At 43.3% G+C, this 10,122-nt stretch overlaps 1 pseudogene; it reads right to left on the bottom strand.

The window, feature by feature from the left end:
- Positions 1-6,758: 6,758 nt before the first annotated feature.
- LOC112607683 lies at positions 6,759-9,821 on the bottom strand (annotated as a pseudogene).
- Between the last annotated feature and the right edge of the window lie 301 nt (positions 9,822-10,122).

Genomic DNA, 10,122 nt, shown 5'->3' with positions numbered 1-10,122 from the left:
TCTTCGCTCCTAAAATCTTAAGCACTTATCTCCTAAGAAAAAGGACATTTTCTACATAATCTTGACGCCATTGTCACAATCAATAAACATGAGACACAAAAGTAGTGTCTAAGAACAGCCCATGTTTGCATTCTCCCATTGGCCTGATATATGCTTTATAGCTTTTTAATTTTTATCCAGCAATATAGAGGGCAGATAATTTTCATAACTCATAATTTTCAAATCTCTGTTAACCTAGAACAGTTTCCTCCCCCTACTTTTTCTTCGGTCTTTCGTAATGAATTAAAAAAATTGTTTTGTTATTAATTTTTTTGAGACGGAGTCATGTGCTGTCCCCCAGGCTGGAGTGCAGTTGTGCAATCTCAGCTCACTGCAGCCTCCACCTCCTGGGTTCAAGCGATTCTCCCGCTTCAGCCTCCTGAGCAGCTGGCACTGCAGGCGTGCACACCACACCTGGCTAATTTTTTATTTTTAGTAGAGTCGTGGTTCGCCATGTTGGCCAGGCTGGTCTCAAACTTCTGACCTCAGGTGATCCACCCACCTCTGCCTCCCAAAGTGCTAGGATTAACAGACGTAAGCCACCACGTCCGGTCTCATAATGAAATTTTGAGAAATTAAAGTCAGTTGTGTTATGAATGTTCCACAATTAAGGTTTGTCTAGTGTTTCCTCATTATAAGATTAAGTTATACATTTTTGGGCCAAAATGCTATTCAGGTGATTCTGTGTCCTTCCAGGGTATCACACATGTTGTCAGCTTGTATCATTACTGGGGATGCTAAGTTTGATCAGTTGGTTAAATTGGTGGTTATCAGATATCTTCATTGTAAAGTTACCCATTCATCTTTGTAATTAATAAGTAATTTCTGGGGAGACACTTTGAGACTATGTGGATCGAACAACTTCTCGCCCAGTGATGTAGCATTCACTGATAATCTTACCTGAATCAATTGTTACTATAATGGTTGCAAAATAGTGTTTTTCTAATTTCATCTACATTTTTTCTTTTTGGTTAGAATATGACTATATACTCATAGATTCTTTTTTTATACACTCCTGTACTGTATAAATTCAATGTGTAGAAATCCTTTTTGATTCAATGTGTAGAAATCCTTTGTGTAGAAGGATTTTTTTAAATTCAATGTGTAGAAATCCTTTGTGATCATTTTTCATTTTGATGTTCAAATTGTCTCATATTTGACCAGTGCGAGCTGCTTGTTTGAGCTGACTGCTGTGTGCTTTGATGTGGCTCCAATAGCTTTGAACCTTCTTTGTTTTCTGGTACAAGATATTCCAGGCTCGAATTTTACCCTTATTTCATAGAGGAGGAAAAGGAGGCTCAGAGAGAGAAAACAGCCTCTTACAATGTTTGGGAGATCCTGCTCAAGCTGAGGACGTTCAATTCCAAATTATTAGGAAAGTAGCTAAACTGAAAGGCCAGACAATCCTGTAGTGCAGAAAGACCTCATGAAGAGATGTAGCTAAATCCTTAGCTGTCCGCACACAGAGCTTGCCTAATACGATGGAGATATCTGGATGGTAACTTTGAACTTTGAACTTAGAAAATCAGTAACACATTTCAAAGATATTTTATTTATTGAGGAAGTTGTAATGTGGGGGATAAGAGCCTGGGTTTTGGAGTAAAGAAGAACCAAAGTTTCCTTTAAGACTCAAGCAGATTCAGCCCTTGTGTGTCTCTGGGTAAGTTAGTTCACCTTGTTGAATCCCAGACTTTCTCCGTCTGAAAATGGGGTAATCATACCCACCTCATAGTTAAATGGGTTCATTTGCAGAAAGTGCCTTGTGTAATGTCTGCCACATGCTGGTGCTCAATAGACAAAAACTACCTTTACCATCAGTGCTGTTGCTATTATTATTATTATTAAAATTGAGAAAATCCTGTTATTCAGTGGGTTAACATGATAGAAAAAGCGATAGATTTAGATTCTTGAAGACCCTCGTCCACCTTCTGTGACCTAGGATTAGCCCTGTTCCCACTCTCCTGAACTTCATTTTATTCACATGTAAATCAGGGTTTATAATCTCTTCCCTGCAAACTTCACAGCCTCACTCAACAGATTTCATGAGCACCTACTACGTGCAGGGTACTTACGTTCCTAATGCTAAAACCAAAGGGTAAGCATCGCTATGCTCCTCCTTTAATACATGATCAATTGGCAGTCCAGGGCCAACAAGAAGCAAAGCTGGGATTCCATCAGGCTCTCTCTGACCTCCATGTGTGTCCTTTTCCATAGGTCACACTGTTTAGAAGGAGAAAGAAGAGCTCACTGTGAAAAACGCTCCACAAAGCTGCAGAGCCCTGTGAAGGTGAAAGCGTATTATCATCAGCAAATGGCATTCCTTCTGTGGAAAATGTCACTGGGAGGAAAGCAGATGACTTTGAATTTCTTTTTTCTTCTTTTCTATCCTTGTAAAGGATTTTCTTCTCTTCTATCTTTGATACCTCGTGAAAGCCTTAGGTTAATATTATCTACCAAGGACTCCTACACTTCAAACAAGAACTGGGTGAAGGTAGCAGAGATCGAGCCAGCCCAGAACCAACTGCCTCAACTGAAGACACTGATCAGAAAAGCCCTTTGAAGCTGTAATTCACTTTAGACGTGATTTTGAAGATGAAGAAGAAGAAGAAAAAGAAACAAAAAACAGTAGCATCAGTGGGTATCAGAACTCCAGCCAATTCAACTGAGAGCTGGGAAGAGGGAAGAGAAAGTGCTGCAAGTTTTCAACAGAGTAATCACAGAGTCCTACAGTATGAGCATTTGTGGTAATGTAGCATTTAAACATTCTATTGTTTTAAAGATGGGGAGTCGAGAGAGAGAGACAGAGAGAGAGAAAGAGAAGGGAAATATGGGAAAAAAATTTAATGTTAAAAATATAAAAGCAGGCCGGGTGCAGTAGTTCACACCTGTAATCCCAGCACTTTGGGAGGCTGAAGTGGGCGGATCACCTGAGGTCAGGAGTTCGAGACCAGCCTGGCCTACAAGGTGAAAACCCGTGTCTACTAAAAATATAAAAATTAGCCAGGTGTGGTGGCAGGTGCCTGTAAATCCAGCTACTTGGGAATCTGAGGCAGGAGAATCACTTGAACCCAGGAGGCGGAGGTTGCAGTGAGCTGAGATTGCGCCACTGCACTCCAGCCTGGGTGATAAAGCGAGACTCTGTCTCAAAAAAAAAAAAAAAAAAAAAAAATCCAGGCTATTTTGCTAGATACACAGAATAGGACCACTGAGGCATGGGAGGTCAAACAAAGATGGCATCTTTGATGTCCAGTCCAGTTAAACCTTCAGATGGTTCCAACCCCACCTAGCAACTGGTTGCAACCTCATAAGAGACTCCAAGCAAGAACCACTGAGCTGAGCCCAGTCAACCCGCAGAACCATGAGAGATAAAAATATTTTACTGTTTTAAGTCACAAAGTTTGGAGTGGTTTATTATACAGCAACAGTTAACCAAAAGAGACCCTAAAACCTATAGCTAGCAGAGCCTAGAGTCTCAGGACAGGAAGTCTAACATTTGGAGAGCAGATATTAGGTGTCACCTTGAGCAATTCCACCCCTTTGTTCCTGAAGCAATTGTTTTGATTGGGATTCAGTTTGCCTTCATTGAGCAACAGAAAACCCCAGACAATAATGCCTTGAACAAGTCGAAAGTTTCTTTCTCTCACAAAAGTCTGGGTAAGTGATCCAGGCTGGAATAGTGCTCAAGATGTCAGGGACCCTGGTTCTTATCTTTTTTTAATGCAATGCATGACCTCAGCCTCCTAGGTCAACATGACACTTCAGGCAGTAGGGGGGAGGAAGGGATGCAAACGCAAAGGGTGCTTTCTCCTGTAGAAGGTTATTTAAAGCCACCACATGTTGCTTCTTCTTGTATCCCATTGGTTAATATGTATCTCATGGCCGTGCCTAGCTGCAAAGGAGACTGGAAAATGGTATCTTGATTTTGGGTGGCCGTGCATCCAGCTCTAAATTCTACTACTTCTAGTAAGCAAGGCTATTGGGAGACACTTAGCAGTGCCTGCCTCACTGCTACATCTTGAAAAGTAATAGAGAGACACAGGAAATGGCATCACATATGGGATGCTGACTCACAGCACCGATCCCTTCCGGACGGGAGCTAGCAGTTATCTCCCTGTGGGCACTGTGAACCTCCATAAGGCCATTCTACTGTGCAATAGGAGCCAGCCGCTCCTGGATCATGGTGGGATCTGTTAGGTGAAGAGTGAATCCCACAGGCCTTAAGCCACTGGCACTTTTGCCATAAAGTGATTTCCTTGATAAGAGGGAGCATCGTGTGACATACCATGACTCGGTAAAAGCTTCTGTAAGCCCTCAAGCTGTGGTGCTGGTGGAGGCATGAAGGGCAGGGAAAGCAAATCCAAATAAAAAATAAATGTAGGATCGGGCATGGTGCCTCACATCTGTAATCCGAGCACTTTGGGAGGCCAAGGCTGGAAGATCGCTTAAGCCCAGGAGTTAAAGGCTGCAGTGAGCTATGATTGCACCACCATACACCAGCCTGGGCAACAGTGTGAGACCCCGTCTCTAAAAAGATTAATTAAATAGTTAAATAAATAAATGTAGGACACTGCCATGAGAACAATTTGTCTGCTCCAGATGGAGTTAGTTCCCAGCTGAGAAACAGGGAGGTGTGGGGCAGAAGGAAGACTGTTAGCTTCCTTCCTTCTCCATGAGAGGGAGGCACAGAGGAAAGGCTGCAGACCAAGATGGTTAGTGGGTAGACATTCTCCAAGTCCTCTTGCAAGCCCCAGATATCACCATCCTTTCCTAAAGGAAACTTGGCAAAATCATGCCGTTGACTGTCACTGAAATTCAGCAACTCCCCGAATCTGAGTTTGGCCTTAGTAGTCTCACACCCATGGCCCCAGTGAACAGTTTCCATCTGGCCAGAGAAAAGTCCTGAATTTCACTTTGTGCCTTGTGGCAAACATCTCAAGACATGAGCTTGTCATTATCCTAAATTAAGATACCTGATGCTTTCAGAAGCAGCCACCCTACTGGTTTCCACATCTTTCATCTCCCTTTTAGGTGGCTGAGGATTTTAGCTTCAACTTGTCCAAAGTCCCAAATGACCCAAAGAGATTATGTGCTTAGCCACTGTCTTCCAAGGGCTGGTCGTTCCTATTCTGGAAGATAATTAGGATTTTCAGTGCCTCACTGCCTGTCCAGCTCAAGAATCATGGATCAGTTGGAGGAAAAGTTAAGGCCCTATAATAAAAAGGCAAACCAGAGTAGCCTATTTCCTCTTGAGGTGAGTGGCCCAGGGCAGCAAGGCAGCTTTGGTTCTTTGTCACTCATTCTTCCCCAGGGCAGTGCTCTCTTCTGCATAGGTGTAGCTGGGTTCTAGCTGGTGGGAAAGGAGAAGACAGTGGAGGAGGCTTGCTGGTTATCTTAGAACCCAGGCCCAGAAATGGCACGTCACTCCCACTTCATTCCCCTAGTGAGAATTCAGGCACCTGGCCACCCTAAACACAAGCAAGGCTGGCAAAGACAGTCTAGGGGGACAGCCATGTGCCTGGCTCCCATTCTACTTAGGCAAAAAGCAGAATGGAAAGCCTTTTGGTGAACACCTAGCAGTCTCAGCCGCACATTCCAAATAGCTCTTATTTCCTTGAGGGTCTGAATGAGTTTTCTAGGACTGCCATAACAAAGTATCATGAACTGGGTGGCTTAAAACAACAGAAAATGTATTGTCTCACACTCTGGTTGCCTGAAATCTAAAATCAAGGTGTCCACAGGGCCACATTCCCTCTGAAGAGGCAGTGGAAGGAACTGTTCTCCAGACCTCACTCCTAGCTCCTGGTAGCCACAGTTGTTTCTTGGTTTGTGGCTGCCCCACTCTAATTCTCTCTTTTTTTTTTCTTTTTCCATTATTTAACATGTGTTTTCCCCCCTCCACCAAGACAGAGTCTTGCTCCGTTGCCTAGGCTGGAGTGCAGTGGTACGATCTCAGCTTACTGCAGCCTCCACCTCCTGGGTTCAAGTAATTCACCTGCCTCAGCCTCCCAAGTAGCTGGGACTACAGGCGCATGCTACCACAGTCAGCTAATTTTTGTATTTTATTAGAGACAGGGCTTCACCATGTTGGCAGGCTGGTCTCAAACTCCTGACCTTGTGATCTGCCCACCTCAGCCTCCCAAAGTGCCTGGATTACAGGCATGAGCCACCATGCCTGGCCAACATATATTTTCATTTTATGTCCAAATACCACATTTTCTACATTAAAATATAATTATATTGACTTCCCCTGTACCGTACACCCTCAGAGAAAAAAAAGAGAAGAAATTTACACAATTTGAAAGGTAGAATGCATGGAGTAGGGAAGTTGCTATCACACCCAAGTGACAAAGAACACACAGAGAGACCAAACAGTTAATAAGGCACAACTGCATAGAAGACAGCTCAGGGCTTGCATCGGGAAGGAGCAGGAATAAAACTCCAAAACTTCTAAATGCCACCACCTGTGCCACAAGATTACCCTGAAAAGGCAGAAGTAGGTCAGAAAGCAGAAACAAATCAGTGATTTTCCAAAGGCTGCTTCCTAACAGAATTTAAAATATCCACAAACATAAGAACCTTTGCTTCTCACCTTGCCTTCAGCATCTGGCAAACACTTTAGAAACTTAAACCACTATTCACATGTCAGAATGTAGAATGGCTATAGGTTTTTCTTTCTTCTCTTGTTGTACCCCAAGCAACCACTCTATTAATGATTTTAGTCATGTGATTCCTCTGCGTGGAAACTCAGTAAAGGTCACCAAAGACAAGACAAGGCTTTTCACTGCTACCAGATAAATACTGGCTGTGCAAAAGTTGTAGGATTCTGTGTGTTGCTCAGAGAGGGAGAGCTGTAAGACACAGGAATCTCAATGCATATGCAATAAAGAGGAAAAGGAAATTCCTTTTACTCATCTGTTTATTGTATAAGAAAGAGCAAGTAGACAGTCAAAATCATCTGCTAGGCTGGGGGTAATGGCTCATGCCTATGATCTCAAAACTTTGGGAGGCCGAGGAGGGAGGATCACTTGAGCCCAGGGGTTCAAGACCAGCTTATGCAACATAGTGAGACCCTGTCTCCACAAAAAGTTTTTTAAAAATTAGCTGCATGCGGTAGCATATGCCTGTAGTCCCACCTACTTGGGAGACTGAGGTAGGAGGATTGCTTGAGTCCGGGAGTTCGAGGCTGCAGTGAGCTGTGCTCACACCACTGCAATCCAGCCTGGGCAACAGAGCAAGACTCTGTCTCAAAAACAAACAAACAAACAAACAAACACAACCAACCAACCAACCAAAGAAACCATTTGATTAGAGCAGCAGCACAGACCCACAGGCACATCAACAACCCAAAAGAAAATGCTCAAGAAAGAGCATCTTGGCTGTTTTGAAAAGAGTCATCTTTTAGACCTGATCTTGCCCCTAATTTAGAGACCAAAGCATTATAGCGCAGAGGCTGCTACTCTCGAGGAGATTGAGAGGTAAGGTCTAAGAGACCCAGATAATGAGGACATTATTAGATAACTAACTATACCACTGTGTACAATGCAAACATCAGTAAGAAAACATCACCTCATCCCTGCAGCTACTTTAAGCAAAGCACTGAAGACCCAGGTTTTCTGAATAGGGAGTAAAGTCCATTAGCAGTTTAAAGCATTCAACACTGGAACAATATGTTACCTATTCTTTGTTTTTAATTATAGGTTAACATAGTAAACTCCAACACAAAGGTGAGGCTAGGGGAGTGCTAAAGGAATAAAGAAAACAGAACCAGTATTTCACAAGTATATTAAGTAGTGATGAAACAACAGCCAATGCTTTGCAAAGTCTCAAGGGTAAAATTTGCTTAGGTGCTGTGATGGTTAAGACTTAGTGTCAACTTGACTGGATTGAAGGATGCAAAGTATTGTTCCTGGGTGTGTCTGTGAGGGTGTTGGCAAAGGATACTAACATTTGAGTTGGACTGGGAGGGGAGACCCACCCTCAATTTGGGTGGGCACCATCTAATCAGCTGCCAACGTGGCTGGGATGAAAGCAGGCAGAGGAACGTAGAAGGACTAGACTAGCTTAGTCTTCCAGCCTGCATCTTTCTCCCATTCTGGATGCTTCCTGGCCTTGAACATCAGACTCCAATTCTTCAGCTTTGGGACTCTTGGTCCTTCGACCACAGACTAAAGGCTGCACTGTCAGCTTCCTTACTTTTGAGGTTTTGGGGCTTGGATTGGTTTCCTTGCTCCTCAGCTTGCGGATGGTTTATTGTGGGACTATATCTTGTGAGCGTGTGAATTGATACTCCTTAAGAAATTCCCCTTTATATAGATATCTATCCTATTAATTCTGTCCCTCTGGAGAGCCCTGACCAACACAGGTGCTCTGAGGGGTTCTCTCCAGCATATCTTTGGGGAAGATTCGGAGCAGTTACCAACCAGTATCCAAAGTCTCATAGACAGTGTGATTTTCATGAGGACCCTGAAAAATAAAGTTCCTCTCAAACTTCTGTGGAAATTCCAAGTCAAGAAGACCACCTGAGCTAAGGGCTTCTTCTCCAACTACAGCAATCATGGCTTGTACATCCTTCCCAATAGTTTGCATACAGCTGTTTACATACATCTGCATGATCCTTCCTGGTCATTCCTTCTCCAATAGCAGACTTCATGAACAGTGATAGTTCAGGCAGCACCTTGATAGGTGGGTAAATCTCTCTGTTGTGTAGCTGTCTATCCACATAGATCTGTCCCAGTCAGGTCAGAGATGAGTGAATGATATCATTGGTAGGCATGGTAAGAGTAGGAATTTGAGTAATCGAGCCATTTCTACCTTCTCCTCGACCTGCATGTTCATATATAGTGGCTAAGTCTGTATCAGTGTAACCTGGGAAGCCCGGTCAACCAGGAACCTCTTCTCTGGCTTGTAGAAACCTCTTGAAGTGCTTCAGTAGACGAACTCATATCTGTTAGGATAACCAATACATGTTTCTCACATTGATACGCCAGAAATTCGGCTGTGGTTAGAACCAGTGAGGGATGATAATCCAATAGTTGGGTCATTAGCCAAGTTCAAAAATAGGCAGATGTTGTCCATTGAGCCATTTTCTTCAACACCAGATTTGAAGAACCAGGCAGTTTCCATGTTTACATCCCTAGCAGCAAATACAATTGGAAAATTTTCCTCAGTGTAGTCTACATCTTTGGATTTATTTAGCAAACCAGTCTGGTGGCAGATTTGAGCTGCAATCTTTGTGTAGTAACCCAGCAGCAGAGAAGATAAAAATTTTCTGCCCCGGCAATACTGTTCACACTAACTATGGCTGAAATGCTGGTCCGAATTATCTCCTCTGGGTAGATTTGACATTGAGGATTGATTGGCCATCCCATGATATCAAAGAAATCTTCAGCCAGTACAAGAGGACCTCTGTCAATGGGTTTTCCCGATTCAATGAATACCCAACCAAGCATATCCTAAGACACTGATATTAGGGGAATATCCCCAGTCCTTTGAAATACCTGAACAACTGCCTTGGAGCCACCAACTTCTAGAACTTGCCCGTGTCTCTTTGTGCCATCTAGTAATGTCCAGTGGACAATCTCAGCGTCTATGGGAAACTTAACATGATCTAAGATCACAAGTGGACCATGGACTCCTGATGCCGTGATGTATGTACGGCAAGGCTGGGAGAGGTAGTTCCGACTAACTGCCAGCACCTGCTCCTGAGCTCCCACCATCAGCGGGCATGGGTAGTTTGGGTGTGGCCCATTCATAACCCCACGCATCACCTGCAGTGCCATCATCTTGACATAGAATTTTCCCTGTGTGTCTCCACATTGTCTTTCCTCTGTATTTGTCTGTTTCCATGTCCAAACTCCCCTTTTTAAATGACATCAGTCACATTATATTACTATTAGGGCCCAGCCTGATTATCCCATTTTAACTTGATTATATCTGTAAAGACCCTATTTCCAATTAAGGTTGCAATCAGACATCCTAGAGGTCAGGACTTCAAGACTTTTTTGCGTGGGGTTTGCGATTCAACTTATAACAATTCAACTCATAACAAGGTCTGTTGTCTGCAGTCAGCTCTTGGGTGCTGAT

This window comes from Theropithecus gelada, chromosome 15 (genome assembly GCF_003255815.1).
Source record: "Theropithecus gelada isolate Dixy chromosome 15, Tgel_1.0, whole genome shotgun sequence".
Lineage (NCBI taxonomy): Eukaryota > Metazoa > Chordata > Mammalia > Primates > Cercopithecidae > Theropithecus > Theropithecus gelada.
Note: the sequence above shows the minus strand (reverse complement) of the source record. Positions and strands in the feature narration are given on the sequence as shown.